The sequence below is a fragment of the Macrotis lagotis genome, chromosome 1, assembly GCF_037893015.1.
Source record: "Macrotis lagotis isolate mMagLag1 chromosome 1, bilby.v1.9.chrom.fasta, whole genome shotgun sequence".
NCBI lineage: Eukaryota > Metazoa > Chordata > Mammalia > Peramelemorphia > Peramelidae > Macrotis > Macrotis lagotis.
This window is the reverse complement of record NC_133658.1, coordinates 482,024,987-482,044,753: the sequence shown is the minus strand read 5'-3', so window position 1 is coordinate 482,044,753 and position 19,767 is coordinate 482,024,987. Positions and strand designations below refer to the sequence as shown.

Sequence of the window (19,767 nt, the reverse complement as noted above, 5' to 3'; positions counted from 1 at the left end):
GGAATATAATATTCTGGAAGGCAAAAGAGCTTAGAATGCAACCGAGCATCAACTACCTGGCAAAGCTGAATGTCCTCTTCCAGGGAAAAAGATGGACTTTCAATGAACCAGGGGAATTTCAAATGTTCCTGTTGTAATGGCCAGAGCTGAATAGAAAGTTTGATCTTCAAATACAGGACTCAGGTGAAGCATAGAGAGTGGAGGAGAAGGGGAAAATATGAGGGACTTAATGATGGTGAACTACATGTATTCCTGTATAGAAAAATGATACTGATAATGCTTAAATGAACCTTCTCATTTAATAGAGCAGGTAGAAGGAACTTATATATATGAAGCACAGGAGAAAGCTGAATTTGAAGATATACTGTGGTATAAAAATGGTGTCAATAGATAAAAGGGAAATGTAATGGGAGAAAGAAAGAGAAGAGGAGGAATAGGCTAAGATATTTCATATAAGATTTTTCTTTATTACAATGATCTATTGCACTTATATGGAAGGGGGAGGGAAGGGGGAATTAGGGAATCTTCACTATCATCAGAGGTGGCTAGGAGGAGAAACAGCATATATACTCAATGCGGTATAGACATCTTGAGTAAAAAGGAGAGAAAGGAGACAGGGGGAAGGGGGGTATATGAGTGATGGAGGAGAGGATGGATCATGGGGGAGAGAATGGTCAGATATAACACATTTTCTTTTTTACTTCTTGCAAGGGGCTGGGATTGGATGGCCTGTCTGGGACCACAGGGCTGGGTGGATGCTAGTCCTAAGGGGTGGTATGTGGGCTCGGGGCCTCTTGGCCCCAGGGCTGGGGATCTGTCTGCTGTGCCACTCAGCTATCCTACAGCAGAGACAGAGTGAAAGGAGAGAGAAAATATAGTACATGGTAGTAGAGAAGTACAAATGGAAGGAGTTGCGATCAGCAAAGGCAACAGTAGAAAAATGTGGAAGTAACTTTTGTGATGGACTTATCATAAATAATGTGATCCACCCACAACAGAGCTGGTGGTGTTGGAACAGAGACTGAAGCACATTTTTATTATTATTATTATTATTATTATTATTTTATTTTATTTTTTTGTGCAGGGTGTTGCACAGCAAATGGGGCTGGGTGACCTGCCTGGAGCCACACAGCTAGGTGATTGTTGAGTGAAGCCAGATTTGGACATGGGTGCTCCTGGCTCAATTGCCAGTGCTCTGTCCACCACCCGGGCATCCCTACTATTATTACGATTATTATTATTACTATTTTATTTTATTTTGGGTCTTTTTTTTTTGGTTTTTGAAGGGCAATGGGGTTGGGGTGGCTTGCACAGGGTCACACAGCTGGGTGATTGTTGGGTGTCTGGAGCTAGATTTGGGCTTTGGTGCTCCTGGCTCCAGGACCGGTGCTCTGTCCACTGGCCATACCTACAATTGTTATTATTATTTTTTTAATTTTAATTTTTTTTCTTTCCCCTTTACCTTATTGCTCATGCAGGTCTATATTTGGGGGGTTATTATGTTTACTCTTAATCAAGAATATTTTAGTAATGTATAAAAAACATTATTTGTACAAAATAAAAATAAATAAATAAATAGAATTTTTTTAAAAGAGTGGCATTAAACAAAAGCTAAATGAAAAGGGGAAGTAAAAACAAAACAAAACTAATGTTTGTCAAGACTATCAAATTATATACAGCTATAAAAGGGAAGATATAACATTTTAAACTCTTCAGAACTTTATTTCTCTTAAGATAATTAAAGTTTTGAATATAATTGAAGAAAATGAACCTAAAAGAATATGAGTAAAATTGGATCTTATCTCTCCATGCAGAGGTCCAAGATTACATCACTATGTTTGAGACAAGAAGTCCTGAAGAAAAGCAGGAGTGTGAACTTTAAACTTAAGTGTCTCAGCCTTTGACTCAGTTTAATCTCATGGTGCTTAGCACCTTGTCTAATGAGGGCAAAATAAACTGCAAGGACCTGAGTCAGTGACTCTGTAACTTATAATCTTTTGTAAGGTTCTCAGGTGAGACCTCCATATCTTCCCAGTACTCAGAGATCTTTAAGATTCTTACAGTTAATTAGATCAGGGTTTGACTTAACTCATGCTTCACTTAATAAGGGGTTAAGTACCCTGGTTGGGTAGGGAGGGGGTAAAGTGGGAAAGAGAATAGGCCTGGGGGCAGAGACACATATAGTTGAAGAAATGATAAGGCTCTTGAGAAGGACTCTATGTACTTGAAAGATATTTGAAAAGGGGGATAAGGTAAAACATGAATATAATTGTAATTTGATGTGATTTAAGTCAATGCTGCTTATCAAGTACTCAAGTAATCTCTGTTGATAACTTGATAACAACAGGAACTTATTAAGCAATCAAATAATCAAATTCTAATTGATGATACCTGATTCATATTAGAGTGATAAATAAAACCAAGGGGAGAGGCAGAAAGATTCATCATTTTAGATGGAAAGAAGGGAGAATGTGAATGCTGAATAAATTCTATTCAATAGATTTAGTCCAGTGAGGGGAATAAGATACATTTCCACTTGGATTTAAAAATCTAACATTCTACAGGGAAGTGGAAAAGGGAAAAACATAAAGAAAGAAAGGACTGATAAAAGGGAAGGGAAGGTATAAGTGAAAATAAACTGAAAGTTAAATTTTTAAAAGAAAGGCCAAATAGGAAAAATAGTAAAATTTTGGTGAGAAGGAATAAGAGAAAAGAAAAGAGGAAAAATATAAATGGAGAAAGATAGCAGGCAGGGAAATGCAGAATTATCAATCTTAACTGTAAATATGAATGGGATGAACTGTCCAACTAAAAGGTAGCAGATAGCAGAATGGATTAAAAATAAGGATCCTACAATATGTTGATTACAAGAAACACATTTGAAGCAGAGAGACACACACACAGGGTAAAGAATGGAGCAAAATATATTATTCCTCAGAGAAGGTAAAAAAAAATCAGGAATAGAGATTGTGATCTCAGATAAAGCAAAAGCAAAAATCATCTCATTGAAAGTAATAAGGAAGGAAACTACATCTTCTTAAAAGGCACCATTAGTAATAAAGTTATATCATTACTAAACATGTATGTACCTAGTAGTATAGCACCCAAATTCCTGGAGGGAAAGCTGAGTGAATTACAAAGACACATAGAGAGCAAAACTATGGGAGACCTCAATCTCTCTTAAAACTAGATAAATCTAACAAAATATACAAGAAGGAAATTTTTAGATTTTTTTTTAGATTTTTTTTCAAGGCAATGGGGTTAAGTGCCTTGCCCAAGGCCACACGACTAGGTAATTAAGTGTCTGAGGTCATATTTGAACCCAGGTACTCCTGACTCCAAGGCCGGTGCTCTATTCACTGTGCCACCTAGCCACCCCATGAAGTAAGTTTAAGGAGAATGAAATCTTTGAAAGATTGATAGACCGCTGGAGAAAACTTAATAGGGATAGAAAAGAATATACCTTTTTCTTGGCAGTATGTAGCACCTTCACCAAAAAGGAAGATGTATTGAGCACAGAAACCTTATAATCAAATGTAGAAAGGCAGAAACAATAAATACACACTTCTCAGCCATAATACCATAAAAATTACATGTAATAAAGGTTCAGGAAAAGATAAACCAAGAGCTAATTGGAAATTAAATAATTTTATCTTAAATAATGGGTAGATCAAACAGCAAATAATAGAAATAATCAATAATTATATGCAAGAGAATGATAATAATGGGACATCATATCAAAATTTGTGGGATGGAAACAAGGCAGTTTTGAGGGGAAACTTTATATCTCTAAATGCCTAGATAAATAAAATAGAAAAATAGCAGATCAATGAATTGGGTATATAACTAAAAGAAAGCTAGAAATAGACAAATTAAGCCAAATTCCTTTTATGACATGAACATGGTGCTGATACCTAAACCAGGAAGTACCAATACAAAGAAAATTATAGACCAATTTCCCTAATGAATATTGATGCAAAAATCTTAAATAACATTTTAGCAATGAGATTATAGAAATTTATTACAGGAAAATACAGCATGATCAGGTTGGATTTTTGCCAGGCAGGCAGGGATGGTTCAACATTAGGAACCTAATTAAACATATCAATAGCAAAACCAACAGAAATATGATTATCTCAATAGATGCTAAAAAAGTCTTTGAAAAAATACAACATCCATTTCTATTAAAAACACTAGAAAGTTTAGGAATAAATGGTGTTTTCCTTAAAGTAATAAATAAATCTATCTAAAACTATCACCAAATTTTATATGTAAAGGGAATAAACACAGTACATTTCCAATAAAATCAGGAGTGAAACAAGGATGCCCATTATCACCATTACTAATCTATATAGTTTTATAAATGCTAACAGTAGCAATAAGAGAAAAAAAAGAAATTGGAGGAATCAAAATTGGAAATGAGGAAGCAAAACTTTCACTCTTTGCAAATGATATGATGGTATACTTAGAAAAGATGAGAAAATCATCTGAAAAGCTCCTTGAAACTATTAAATTCAGCGAAGTAGCAGGATATAATATAAACCCACACAAATTATCAGCATTTTTCTATACATGAACAACAAAGCCCAAGAGCAAGAGATAGAAAGAGAAATTCCATTTAAATAATGTAGACAAGATTAAATACTTGGGAATCTACCTCCCAAGACAAACCCAAACTGTAGGAAAACAATTACAAAACACTCCTCGCCCAAATAAATACTGGAAAAATGTCAAAGATTCATAGGTTGAGATAATATAATAAAAATGACAAATCCACCCAAATTCAGTTGCTTATTCAGTGCCATACCAATCAAACTACCAAATAACTACTTTAATGAGCTAGAAAAAAAATAACAAAATTCATCTGGAGCCACAAAAGGACAAGAATAACAAGGGAAATGATGAAAAAATGTAAAGAAAGGTGGCCTAGCTTTACCAGATCTAAAACTACATTATAAACCATCAGTCATCAAAACTACCTAGTACCGGTTAAGAAATAGAGAAATGGATCCATGGATTAGGATAGGTTCAAAAGAAGCCTCACTAAATGACTATAACAAAACTTTTAAAAACCCTCAAATCATTCCCCAATTGAGGGTTTTTAAAAGTATTTTGTAAATTTTTTAAATTTATTTTAAACTTAAATACAGAACAAGTAAATAAAAAATTGCCAAATATATAAAGAATGCAAGATCTAAATATAATACAATAAATTTCCATTTCAAGAAAATCTATATAATAAATAATACACATTATTTTCAAAGCTGTCCAGCTTTTCCTTAATTTCTTGTAGGTATTTTATTAAAGAAATTTTAAAACATAATTGAGATGACCATATCCAGACATAAGAAAAATTTACTCTGACAGTTGCTGAAACAATTATCCAAACTAAAAAGCAATAGAGACAGAATTATACAAAGCTAAAGCAATAATATAGGTCAATCATAATGAGATTCTGTACTAAAATGATGACAGTAGCAATAGATAGGAGGGACTGATTGACAGATATTACAGAGATATAGTTGACAGGACCTGATAACTGATTGTATATGAAATATGAGCAAAAGATTAAAGTTTATGCTAAGATTTTTGAACATGTGAAGTTAGATTTATGGCACTAGCACTGAGAAATATAATGACATAGTTTTAGGGGAAAAGAAAATAGTATGAATTTGTGACATTTTGACTTTCAGTTACAGGTAGGATATTCAAGTGGATATTTCCTGTAGGCAATTGAAATTCCCACTAGAGGTCAGGGATAGAAGAATTTTTGGAACATCACTGTCATAGAGATGATGCTTGAAGTGGTTAACTAGACATAATATGGGACACATTCCTGTCCTTGAAAACCATTGTTGTTTTTTTTTGTTTTGTACCAAAAAAGCTTGGACTTCCTAAAACCTCGTCTATCACACAAAAAATCCCCAGGAAAAATCACAAAACAGGGGAACACTAAGACACACAGAGAAAGTCACACAGGAACTGCAGACTATTGTATATGTCTTATTCTTCCTGCCCAAAGAAGTTGTATTCAATTCATAATTCTTCTTTCAAAAGCAAACAAAAACTAAAAGAGCTATGATTCTATAAGTTACTTAAAAATAGTCTCAAAAGAGACTAATGCTTTCACCAATATTTTCTGCTTCTAGTATTTGTAGCTACATAAACTCATTGTCCTGAAATGGACTTGTATTGTTGCAGCCTCTTTCTGGGACTATACTCTTTCTCTATTCCACATATTCCTTTATCTTTTTTTTAAATTCTGTATGTGAAAACCATTAACCTAGGACTAAGGAAACCACATTTGTTAAGTACAATCAAAGCTGAAAATATAATTCTTTGATGTTTATGCTGACTAGATTTCATTACCAGATCTACATCAGGAATACTCATTGACCCATATGTGAATTGACCTGTTTTCTGAAACAACCTCTAATTTTGTCTTTTTATATTCCGCTCAAAAATGATCCTATATTACAACAAAGGAGTTTCCATAACACATAAAATCAAACTTGACATATATGATAATTCAAGTAACTCATGGAAGTTATGCTACCTAACTTCTATGAATATGGATAATAATGCAGCAAAAAGGGATCCTTATCAAGTTTGCTGAGAGTAAGATTGAAGAGTCTATTTCCTTTAATGAAAATAGTCTTATCTACCTAACACTCAGTGTTATCTTTCTCTGACAAAAAAAAAGGGGACAGGACATGTCTGTGCTTTTCAGAGTTGACATCTATTGAGAAATTAGTTGTTTTTAAACTATAAATCATTTCCCCTCATCTTTCAAGAGTCAAGCTATACTCATACCTAGTTTTAATTATGTGAAGGTATTTCACCTTTATTAAATATGAATTATTTCCTCGTTTTTCAGAACTATGATACCAGAGATAGAGCCTGCTTATTTGTGGATTTATTATCAATTGTGCTTAAATTTTCTTTCCCTTTCTTTCCTTATTGTCTCATTGTTGATTGTATGTAATCTAATGGTTCTTAAACTTTATTGGTACCTATAGAAAGTATAGGACTCCCATCTCAGAATTAAATATTTTAATGAAACCAATTATAACCAATTATATTGAAAGAAAATCAATTATATTGAAATATAGTTATTAAAGGAAAATTCATAAGTCCTAAGGAAAGTATAATACTTCTTAGTAAATCTAGTCTTACTTCTCATCCTAAACTTTTCTAATTCCTTCTAGTTATTGTTGTCTTCAGCTAACTAGAACATTTATTATGTATTTTATTATATATTATTTTGAGTTATTGCCTTTTGCAAATGCAATTTCCTTAACAATTTCCCCCCTAAAATCAAGCCTTTACTTTATCACTCATAACTAAATCACTTTATCCTTGTTAGCTCTATATCTATTTACCTGCCTCTATGATTTAATTGTATACATTTACATTAAATTTCACAATTATCATCTACTGCTCCGCTAAGGTATTCAACTGAATTAGTATACTAGATTTGGATCCAAAGTGAAATGGGTTTGGTGAGTCTATGAAATAAGCAATATATACATATAAAATTTTCAAACTTTAAACAGCTCCATAAATGTTGGCAAAATTTTGCTACTTTCTTTGTAAAGCATTGACCATTTCAAAGCCATTAGGGGAAATAAATATGAATAGGGCACAATTCCTGCCTTTAACATTGCAACTTAGGAGGGATAGTATATACAATAATGCAAGATAGAATATAAGTTTAGAATAGAGATAAAAAACAAAATAGTGGGAGATCCAAGAGGGGAGTTTGGGTACTCCTGAAGGCTATGATTGAAAATTTCCTGGAGGCGTTAATGTTGTAATTAGGCCTTTGAAGAAAGGCAGAATTCAATAGCTAGATGCAGAGTCAGAGCCAAAGGAAATGATGTTATCAAAAGCATGGTGGTAGAACAAGGCAAGACAAGTACAGGGAAATCAGATTTTGTTTGCTAGAATCACAAATTATAAATAAGTTTGGAAAGGAAGGTGGGGCTATACCCTGGAGAAACTCAGTTACTAAACTAAGGAATAAGGACTATTTCTAGTAACAAACACCTATTGAATGTTTGTTGAGTAAGTTTAATAGTCTGAGCAAGATACAATGTTCAGATGAAATAGATGATATCAGTGAAAATGGAACAGATACAGAATACATGAGAGATATTTCAGAAGTGCCAATAGGACATGGAAGCTAATTGGATATGTATTATGAAAAAGATATGATAGTCAGAAGTGATCCTAAAGTTTGTTTTTTTTTTACATGGCTGTCTGGAAAATGAAGTTGTCATTAAGAGAACAAGAAAGATAGAATGATTATAAGCAGTAACCAGGGTAGCATACAGGTAGTGTAGGGATATCTCAAAGACTTAACAAAGGGATACTCAAAGAAATAAATTCCATTAAGTGTACACAAAAGTCTGAAATCAGTAGAATTTTTGTGTGTTTATCTTGCAGGGGTGGAGAGAACCTCTGAAGGTATTACATAATACCTAGATTTGAAATTACGCTTTCTCTTATGATTTATATATTTGCCACAGAAAATTCTCCCACAATAGAACATGTGAAAACATAATTATAGAATTGCTATGAACCAGGTCCAGGATTTGGGATTTGAACAGCACTTATGGTAGGAGATATCATGGACCATTGCTGATTTGAATTTGGTCACTCTCTGTGAATTCTTTCTATGGGACAAGAACCCTATGTGGTGGTGATAGATGGATGGATGGATGAATGGATGGATAGATGGATGGAAAGGAAGAAAGGAAGAAAGAAAGAAAGAAAGAAAGAAAGAAAGAAAGAAAGAAAGAAAGAAAGAAAGAAAGAAAGAAAGAAAGGAAGGAAGGAAGGAAGGAAGGAAGGAAGGAAGGAAGAAAGAAAGAAAGAGAAGGAAGGAAAGAAAGGATAGATAGATACATAGATGACAGATAGATAGAAAAAAGAAAGAAAAAAGGTAGATGTGTAGATAGTGTTAGCAATGTATGAGAGAGAAAAGAGAGAATGAAAGAGAGAAAGGAGGAGAAAAAAAAGGAGAGAAAGAGGGGTGCCCATCTAATGATTTCAGAGGTTCAAGCAAATTTAAAAGAATACACTCAAAAGATCAACACTGACCCAGAAAACAAATAAGTACTGTTCTAGGCTTTAGATCTTGCAACCTAGTGGACCAGATAAAAAAAGTGTTCTGTTCCTTTTCTCAAGTTTTAGATTGACTTATGATGTTATAGCCTAAGCAAATGTAAATATTAGAAAGGAAAATATATGCCTTTACCTTAGACACAAATAGTAGAGACTTTCTGTGTAGAGTACATTTCTCCAGTTACTTGAGGAAGGAAAGAAGGCTAATGCTTTCAGTGAGGTATCCCTCAGAAAGATCAGACTTGAAGCCCTAAGAGAATGAGATCACTGAGATATTTGAAACACAAAAAGTTCCAACTAAGGTGGACAAAAAGATGCAAAAGTTATCAGGCAGCACCAACAGAACTCCAGAAGAGTATAACTCAGACAGGACTTAAATCTATACAGAGGAAGGCTTTCAAACAAACCAACAAGAAATGGCTTAACTGAGAATCAAATTTTGAGTATGAGTCAATTCCCACTCTCCCAATAATACCAAAATGTTGAGGGGAGGGAAAATGTAAGGAGGTTAAAGGTATAGGTGGAACATAAAAGAATTTATTGGAAAGACTGACTCTGACTCAGAAGAAGTTTGGGGGGACAAAAAGGATTACTTAAGCATTCTATCTAGAATTAGATATTTTATTCTATCAATGCAAATACCTTAATTAGGTCTTGGAATTCCAAAGCTAGAAAAGCAGTCAACTCTGCCTTCAATAGGCAATAAGGTGGGGAGGGGGGTTGGGAATATAGTATAAATTTAAATTAAGTATGAGAAAAAGCAATTCAGGAAAAAATACTCTAAGACAATTGTTGAACAGAAGGAATATGTGTATTTGGAGTAAGCAGGGAAGACTTTATTTCAATTGATATTATATTTTTAGAAATACATGTTAGGAAAGTTTTTTCAACAATCATCCATATGCATATGTATATTTTCAAGTTACAAAATTTCCTTACACAGTCCCTTCCCACTCCTCTCCTCTCTGCAGCAGTCAGATTAACAGTGTATATACAAATTTGTAATAAACATGTTTACAGATTAATTATTTTCATTATGAGGAATTAGGATTAAGGAAGAGATACATAAAAGATATATTTTATAAAGTGTTCATCAGAGTCTGATGCGTTTTTTGTTTTGTTGTTTTGTTTTTTCTTCCTCTGGAGGGGGATAGCAACCATAGCAACCTAATATAGTTGTCCAAACTCTCTGAACTGCTGAGAGGATCTGCTTACATCAAGGTTGATCATCTCACAATGTTGTTGATCAGTGAAGACTTTTTTTAAGTCCATCTATTTTATTTTCTTAACATTCATCCATATGCATTTCTTCCACCCTCCCTCTACCCCCCTTCCCCTTAGTGGCTAACAGTCAGGTTAATATTGGACATACATATTTTGATAAACATGTTTGCAGATTGCTCATTTTTTGGTACGATGAATTAGAATCAGAAGAAAGAGATACATGGAATAATTTCCATAAAGTGTTCATCAGATTCTCATGGGGTTTTTTCAGTTTTGTTTTACTTTTTTGTTTTGTTTTGTTTTTCTTCCTCTGGGTGGGTATAGCATTGTCCATAGCTGGTTGAGTACCATTGTAGTAGCTCTCTGAAATGCTGGGAGGAGTTGCTTATATCAAGGTTAATCATTGCACAATGTTCTTGTTAATGTGTATATTGTTCTCTTGGTTCTGCTCCCTTTGATCAGCATTAGATCCTGTAATTCATTCCATGCTTCTCTAGGATCCAACATTTATGGTTTCTTATACAACAATAATATTCCATAGTATTCATGTACCATAACTTGCTTAGCCATTCTTCAATTGATGGACATCCCCTCAATTTCCCATTCTTTTACACCATAAAAAGAGTTGCTATGAATACTTTTTTATGATTTTTATGATTTTTCCAGGATATAGGCCTAGAATTGTAATTGCTGGGTCAAAGGGGATGAATATTGTTATTGTTCTTTGGGCATAGTTACATATTGCTCTCCAGAATGACTGAATCTGTTTACAACTGTACCAGCAATGCAGCAATATCCAAATCCTCCCACAACTTCTCCAGCATTGATCATTTTCCCTTTTTTATCATCTTAGCCAATTTGATAGGTATGAGGTTATACCTCATGGCTGTTTTAATTTGCATTTCTCTAATCAATAATGATTTGGAACATTTTTTCATATGATTATGTATAGCTTTAATTTCATTTGAAAACTGTTTATTCTTAACATTGAGGTATGATTTGTAACCTTACAAACTTGATGCAATTCTCTATATATTTTAGAAATGAGACCTTTATCAGAACTCCTAGCTGTGAAAATTGTGTCCCAGCTTTCCATTTTCCTTCTAATCTTGGTAGCATTGATTTATTAGTGCAAAAGACTTTTTAATTTAATATAGTCAAAATCAATCTTTTGAATTTGATAATGCACTCCAATTTTTGCTTGGTTATAAGTCCCCTTTGCATAGATCTGATCAGAGTAGTAGTATTTCTTGGTCTATTAATTTATCTGCGGAGTTGCCCCTTATGTTAAAATCCTGATCCCAATTGGACTTTACTTTAGTATAGGATGTGAGATGTAGGTGTATGTCTAGTATTTCCATATTATTTTCCATTTTTCCCAAAATTGTTTTCAAATAAAGAGTTCTGATCTCAGAAGCTGATCTCTTTGGGGCTGTCAAACAATAAATTGTTTCAGTCATTTACTGTTGTTTCTTTTGAACCTATCCTAATCCACTGATCCGTCACTTTATTTCTTAACTAGTGCCAGGCAGTTTTGATGACTACCACTTTAGAGTATAGTTTTAAAACTGCTAGAGCTACCTTCCTTTACATTTTTTCCCCATCAGTTCTGTTGCTATTCTGCACCTTTTGTTGTTCCAGATGAATTTTGTTACAATTTTTTTCTAGCTCAGTAAAATAGTTATTTGGTAGTATGATTGATATGGTACTGAATAAGTAATTTAATTTGGGTAGAACTGTTGTCATTATTATATTAACTAAACCTATCCATGAGAAATTGACATTTTTCCTATTATTTAGATCTGACTTTGAGTGAGAAGTGCTTCATAATTGTGTTCATACAGTTTCTGGGTTTGTCTTGGGAAATAGATTTGCAAGTATTTAATGTTGTCTATAGATACTTTAAATGGAATTTCTCTGTCTATCTCTTGCTCTTGGACTGTGTTGTTCAAATATAGAAATACAGATAATTTATGTGGGTTTATTTTGTATCCTGCTATTTTGCTGAATTTGTTAATTGATTCAAGAAGTATTTTAGATAATTTTCTCGAGTCCTCTTAGTATACCATCCTATCATCTGCAGAGTGAAAATTTTGCTTTCGTATTGCCAACTCTGATTCCTTCAATTACTTTTTCTTCTCTTATTGATAGCAATAGCATTTCTAATACTATATTGAATAGTAAAAATGATAATGGGCATTCTTGTTTCAACCCTGATTTTATTGGAAATACTCCAAGTTTATTACCATTACAAATAATATTTGTTGATGGTTTAGAAAGATACTATTTATTATTTTAAGAAAAACTCCATTTATTCCTAAACTTTGTAGTGTTTTTAATAGGAATGGATATTGCATTTTATCAAAAGCTTTTTTAGTATCTAATGAGATAATCATGTTTTCTGTTGGTTTTGCTATTAATATGTTTAATTATGTTGAATATTTTCCTAATATTGAACCATCTCTGCCTACTGGTAAAAATCCTACCTGACCATGGTGTGTTATCCTACTTGCTGTAGTCTCTTTGCCAAAATTTTATATAAGATTTTTACATTATTACTCATTTAGGATTTTGGTCTATAATTTTCTTTGGGTGTTTTGGTTCTTCCTAGTTCAAGAATCAGCACCATACTGGTGTCATACAAGGAATTTGACAGAACTCCTCCTGTTTTTTTAATAGTTTATGTACAATAGGAATTAATTGTTCCTTAAATGTTTGATAGAATTCACCTGTAAATCCATCTGGACCTGGAGACGTTTTCTTAGGGAGTTTTTAGATGGTTTCTTCAATTTCTTTTTCTGAAATGGGGTTATTTAAGTAATTTATATCCTCTTCTGTTAATCTGGGAAGTTTGTATTTTGTAAATATTCATCCATTTCACTCAGTTTATTAAATTTATTGGCATTACACAAAATAGCTCTGAATTAGCTCTTTAATTTCCTCCTCATTGATAGTTTACCCTTTCCATTTTTGATACTGGTAATTTGGTGGTATTCTTTCTCTTATTTAATCAGATTGACCATAGGTTTATCAGTTGTATTAACTTTTTCATAATGCCAATGCTTAGTTTTATTTATTAGATCATTGGTTTTCTTGCTTTCAATTTTATTAATCTCTCCTTTGTTTCTCAGAATTTCTATTTTGATTTTTAATTGGGGATCTTTAATTTGTTCTTTTTCTAGTTTTTTAGTTGCATATCCAATTTAAGAATCTCCTCTTTCCTCTATTTTATTTCATCTAGGCATTTGGATATATAATGTTTCCCCTCAAAATTGCCTTGCCTGCATCCTATAAATTTTGGTATAATGCCTAAGTTATCATTTACTTGGATATAATTTTTGATTGTTTCTATTATTTGCTGTTTGATTCTCCCATTATTTAAGGTTAAGTTATTTAGTTTCCAATTAGTTTTTGGTTTATCTTTCCAGGATGCATTATTACATATAATTTTTATTGCATCATCATCTGAGATGTATATTTTTTATTATTGCTGCCTATATGCATTTGATTATAAGTCTTGTGGGCCCTAATACATGGTCCATTTTGGTATAGGTGCCATGTACTGCTGAGAAAAAAAACATATATTCTTTCTAGTCTATCCCCATTAGGTTTCCCCTAGAAGTCTATCATATCTGAGTTTTCTAAGATTTCATTCACCTTCTTAATTTCCTTCTTGTTTATCTTGTGCTTAGATTTATCTAGTTCTGAGAGAGCTTGGTAGAGGTCCCCCCACTATTAAAGTTTTGCTGTCTATGTCTCCTTGTAATTCACTCAGCTTCATCTCTAGGAATTTGGATGTCATTCCACTTAGGTGCATACATGTTTGATAATGATATAGCTTCATTACCAGTGGTGCTTTTTAAGATGTTGTTTCCTTCCTTATAACTTTTAATGAGATGATTTTTGCTTTTACTTTGAGATCAGGATTGCTACTACTGATTTTGTTTTTACTTCTACTGAGGCATAATATATTTTGCTCCATCCTTTTATCTTTACTGCATATGTATCTCTCTGCTTCAGATGTGTTTCTTGTAAACAACATATTGTAGGTTTCTGATTTTTTTTTTTCATTCTGCTACCTGCTTCCATTTTATGGGACAGTTCATTACATTCAGATTTATCTTCATCCCATTCACATTTACAGTTAAGATTACTAATTCTAGGGGTGGCTAGGTGGCCTAGTGAATAAAGCACTGGCCTTGGAGTCAGGAGTACCTGGGTTCAAATCCGGTCTCAGACACTTAATAATTACCTAGCTGTGTGGCCTTGGGCAAGGCACTTAACCCAATTTGCCTTGAAAAAACCTAAAAAAATTACTAATTCTGTATTTCCCTCCATGTTATCTTTCTCCATTTATATTTTTCTCTTTCCTTTGCTCCTATTCCTCCTCACCTTTCCCCTTTAACTTTTCTTTTAAAATTTAACTTTCAGTTTATTTTCATTGATATCATTGCCTTCCCTTTTATCAGTCCCTAATTCTCTTATCTTTTCCTTTCCCTATCCTCTCCCTCTTCCCTGTAGATTAGCATAGATTTTTAAACCCAAGTGGGAATGTATCTTATTCCCTCTCTAGGTCAAATCCATTGAATAGAATTTATTCAGTGTTCACATTCTCCCTTCTTTCCCTCTAAAATTATAAATCTTTGTGCCTCTTTACCTGGTATTATCTCTCAAGTACTATTAATGAGGTATCATCAATCACAGTTTGGTTATTTGATTGCTTGGTAAGCTCATATTATAATAAAAATATCATCACAGATTGATTGCTTGATTTCTTGATAAACAGCATTGTCTCAAATTACATCAAATTATAATTATAATCATTTTTTTACCTTACCCCTTTTTCTGAGGACACAAGATCCTCCTCATGAGCCAAAGTATCATTCAAAGCCAAATCATTTCTTGAACTATTTGTGACCCTCCCCAGACTTATTTCCTCTCATACTTTTCACTCCTATCTCCACCCAGTGTACTTAAGCCCTTGTTATGTGAAGAAAGGATTAACTGAGACCCTGACTCTGGAGGACTCTAAAAAGTATTCTAAGTTATGGGAAACACTGATTCAGGACCACCCAGTTTTTGATGCTCTCATCAGAGTATGTACTAAGGTTTGTCAGCACACCTGTGTTAAAGTGAATAAAAGCATAATGAGACACAGGTTTAAAGTCAACACCCATGGTTTTCATCATGGCTTTTTGTTTCAAACATAATGAAGTCATTTTGGACCTCTTAAATGGAGAGACAAGACCCAGCTATACCCATATCCTTAAGTCCAATATCTTCCATTATAATTGACCCTTTTATTATGCTAAAAGAAGTAAATTTCCAAAGGATTAGAAGTATATCTTTGCCTTTAGGGTTGTATACAATTTGATGGACTTGACCAACATTTGTTTTGTTTTGTTTTTTCCTTCCCCTTTTGATTTATCTTTTTATATAACTCCAGTCATGTATTTGGTGATTGAATTCTCTGTTCAGTTCTGTTCTTTGTGTTATGCAATTCTGGAAAGTCCTCTATCTTGTTAAACATCAATCTTTTCCCTGACAGCATATGCTGAATTTTGCAGGGTATTAAATTCTGGGTTGTAATCCCAGAATTTTGCTCTCCAATATATGGTATTCCAGGTCTTTTAGTCCTTCAGTCTTGAGACTGATAGATTCTGTGTGAGTTTGATTGTTTCCTTTGTACTTGAATTGTTTTCTTTTTGCTGCTTGCAATTTTTTCTCCTTTATTTGAGAGTTCTACAATTTGGCTATAACAGCCCTTGGAGATTTTATCCTAGGGTCTCTTTCCATATAGGTTCTGTATATTCTTTCAATGGTTAAATTGTCTTCTTCTAGTAGATATGGACAGTTTTCTCTAATAATATCCTGCATGATGTTTTCTGAGTTATTGTTTTGATCTAGGCTTTCTGGTAGTCTGTTGATTTGTAGATTGTCTCTTTGGGGTCTATTTTTCCAGTTCATTTGTTTTCCTTAAGAGTTATTTTATTTTCTTCAATTTTTTCAACCTTTTTTATTTTGCTTGGTGGAATTTTGAAGTCTCATAGATTCATTGGTTTATATTTGTTCAATTCCAATTTTTAGTGTCTTATTTTCTAAAATTACCTTTTGTGTTTCCTTTTTAAAGTTGTTGGTTCCTTTGTTCAGTTTTTCAGTTTTCCTGCATGACTCTCATGTCCTTTTGCCACTTTTCTTCTTCCTCTCTTATTTGATTTTTAAATTCTTTTTAAAGCTCTTCAATGAGATTTTGTATTTGAAAACAATGCATAGACTGTTTTGAGACTTTCCCTGTGAGTGATTTTTCATTTACTTCTCCTTCAGACATGCATTGTTATCATCTTTGTTTGTAAAATAGTTCTCTTAGTGATCATCCTTAGCTTTTTTGCTCTTCTTTGTTGTTTTAACTCTGATCTTGGGGTATAGAGAGTATAGAACCAAGCTTTTTTTTTTTTTTTGCTGGGACTGAGGTCTGATTTCTGGCTTGTCATTGGCCAAGATGTTTCCTATCTAGTCCAGGTCTTGCCTTTGCAAAGGTTTGTTTCCTCCTTTATGTCCAGGTTCTGACTTAGCAATGGTTTACTTCCAACCAAGTCCTGTCTTTTGCCCAAATTTTCCAAGGATTCAGGCTTTGTTTGGGGTTACTGCTTGCTGCCTTGCTATCTACCTACTGAGACCTCTGCTGTTGTCAAGCTGTCAGGACCTTGATTGCACTGTGTCTAAAAGCCTACAGGTGACTTTCCCTGCTCTCCCACCTCCTGTGCTTTACTTCCCCTTTTCTTCCAAAGAGACAGACCTTCATTGAAGATCCTCCATGATGTCTGTCATTGAAAACTTCTTTGAATCTTCTCTTTTTCTTGGTGGAATTTGTAGCTTGAATGTCAGAATAGAGACTTCATTAAATCGTTGGTAGGAACAGTTCCAGGAGCATGTTAACCTCATGCCATCACCTTGGTTCCACCCAGGAAGTCAGAGAAAAAAATTTTAAAGGAGATAGAAGTTCAACTGAACACAGATTTCAATAGATAGGGATGAGAGAATTTGTTTCTGACAGTGATGCATTTCATTTTACTTTTCAGTCAGAGGACACATTTAGTTCAAAGCAAAAACTTTTAAAACATAGCATAAGGGGGGGGGGTGCACTAGCAATGAAATATTTCCCCATGAGAAAAATGAATCTTGTGCTTTCACATTAATAGTCAGTTATTAAAGCTGGAGAGTTCCCAGCTTTGTGTTCCTGTTTTATTTTTTTATCCAATCTCTTAAGGATTTGGTTAATAGAAGCTAGGATTAATATTCTCCTTGTTTTGAGTGTTGCTATTCCATCCAACAAAATCGGACTTTTTTTTTTTGCAAGGCAAGTGGGGTTAAGTGGCTTGCTCAAGGCCACACAACTAGGTAATTATTAAATGTCTGAGACCAGATTTGAACCAAGGTAATCCTGACTCCAGGGCCAGTGCTTTATCCACTGCACCACCTAGTTGCCCCATCAGACTTTTAATCTAAGATAAAACTTCTTTCTGCTCAGACTTGGGTAGGGGCTAAATTCTTTGAATAAATTGCCCAAGGCTGGAATAACTTAGAAGTAAAAGACATAATCAACACTCAAATCTAGCTACTCATAGTAATATTCTTTCTCTCATTAATTGTCTCTTAGTCATATTTGATTCTTCCCCCTCCCAGCATATCCCTTTTGCTATGGATATGCCATGAGTTTGTTGCCATGATTGTCTTTGGTCCAAGAGAAAGATGGCTAAATGACTTTTTATTAAAATTTTTAAATATATTTTAGGTTCCTCTCAATTATCTATTAAAATAATTTTAACATTTGTTTTGTAAAGTTTCAGGTTCCAAATTTTATCTTTTTTTACCCTGATTCCAACCTACTTCTAAAACATTTCCATGTTAGTCATTTTATAGAAAAAATCTCAGATTAAAAAAAATATGGAAAAAAAAGTGAAAAACAGCATGCTTCAATCTGTATTCAAACAATATCAGTTCTTTCTCTGGAGGCAGATAATATGCCTTACCATTAAGTTCTTTGGAATTTTCTTGGCTCATTGTATTGCTGAAAATAACTGCTATTCCCATTTCTTCATTGAAAAATTAGATTATGTATTGTTAAAACAAACACAGGGAATGGAACACATGACCAGGAAACACACATCCCAAGGAAACTAATGCCCCTTAAATTTCCAGGCCACTGATGCTTTCTAATGATGATTTTGCATTCATGCCTGGGTCTTATGGCTTGTCCTTTACAAGTATCCATTTTCCAGCATCAGCCAGAGTACTCAGGTCTAAGGAGTTCCCAATAGTGGAACAATAGACTGTATCAACTTTCTTTTAGCCTAGAGACTGGAAAAGTATCTTTGCCAAGAAATCATCATACAAGATCCCAAAGACATAGACATAACTAAAACAACTGAACAACTAGCAACTTCAGTTTCTATTATTTTGAGGAAACATCACTTTCACGTACTTAATTTCAAACTAGGGAAGATCCCTTATTGGGTTTTTTTTTGTCATAATGAGGGGTTATCAAAGTTTTTGTTGAGAGTATTGTTCTTTTTATTGTTTGTTTCTCCCTAGAAGGAAAGGCTTCAATTCAAGATCCTAAGTTTTTGAAACATAAAGTATGCTGACAAGTATAAAAAGAAATTTGATCTTTCTTCTGCTGACTAGGAAAAGATCTACATTTCAAATATCTTTTTGTTTATAGTTAGATAAATCTCATAATCCCTGCTTGATTCCCTCACAGGAATCACCAAGACATAATTTAGGGACCTTTTTTTTTATTTTATTTTAGGGTATTTTTGCAAGGCAATGGGGTTAAGTGACTTGCCCAAGGCCACATAGCTAGGTGATTATTAAGTGTCTGAGGCCAGATTTGGACTCAGGTACTACTGACTCCAGGGCCGGTGCTCTATCCACTCTACCACCTAACCACCCCACCAAGACATAATTTAGAGAAGAGGATCTGACAATTATATCCCACACTAGTTATATGGATATTACGTACCTCCTTTCCCCCTACCAAAAAAAAAAGATAAGGAGAAAGTCTTAGGAATAAAACTTCCTTGGTTAAGCTTCCTGTCCCCTTAAATCTTTTCTTCTATTTGTCTTAATGTGTATGACCAGCAATAAATCTTCAAGCTTGATCCTTGCTACATGTAGGAAGGTTTGGAATTGCTCTCCTCAGAGGTCATGTAGTCCAAGAGAAACAAGAATTCCTAGTAAATGGCCAGACAGTTGTTTTTTTTAATAGAAAAGCTCTAGTAAGATCCAACAATCAGTACATGATATAGGGAAGGAAGGAGGGAAAGATTATAACTATTTTAGTTCTAGTTGCTAAATGTTTTCAAAGAAGCCTGAAATTGCATTGGCATTTTTTAGTTACATTATCTCACTGAC

At 33.7% G+C, this 19,767-nt stretch overlaps 1 protein-coding gene across 1 annotated transcript in view; it reads left to right on the top strand.

Annotated features, from left to right (window-relative positions):
* Nucleotides 1–19,767, top strand: part of GABRG3 (gamma-aminobutyric acid type A receptor subunit gamma3) — an 885,739-nt gene that overhangs the window by 787,296 nt on the left and 78,676 nt on the right. The window lies entirely within an intron of this gene.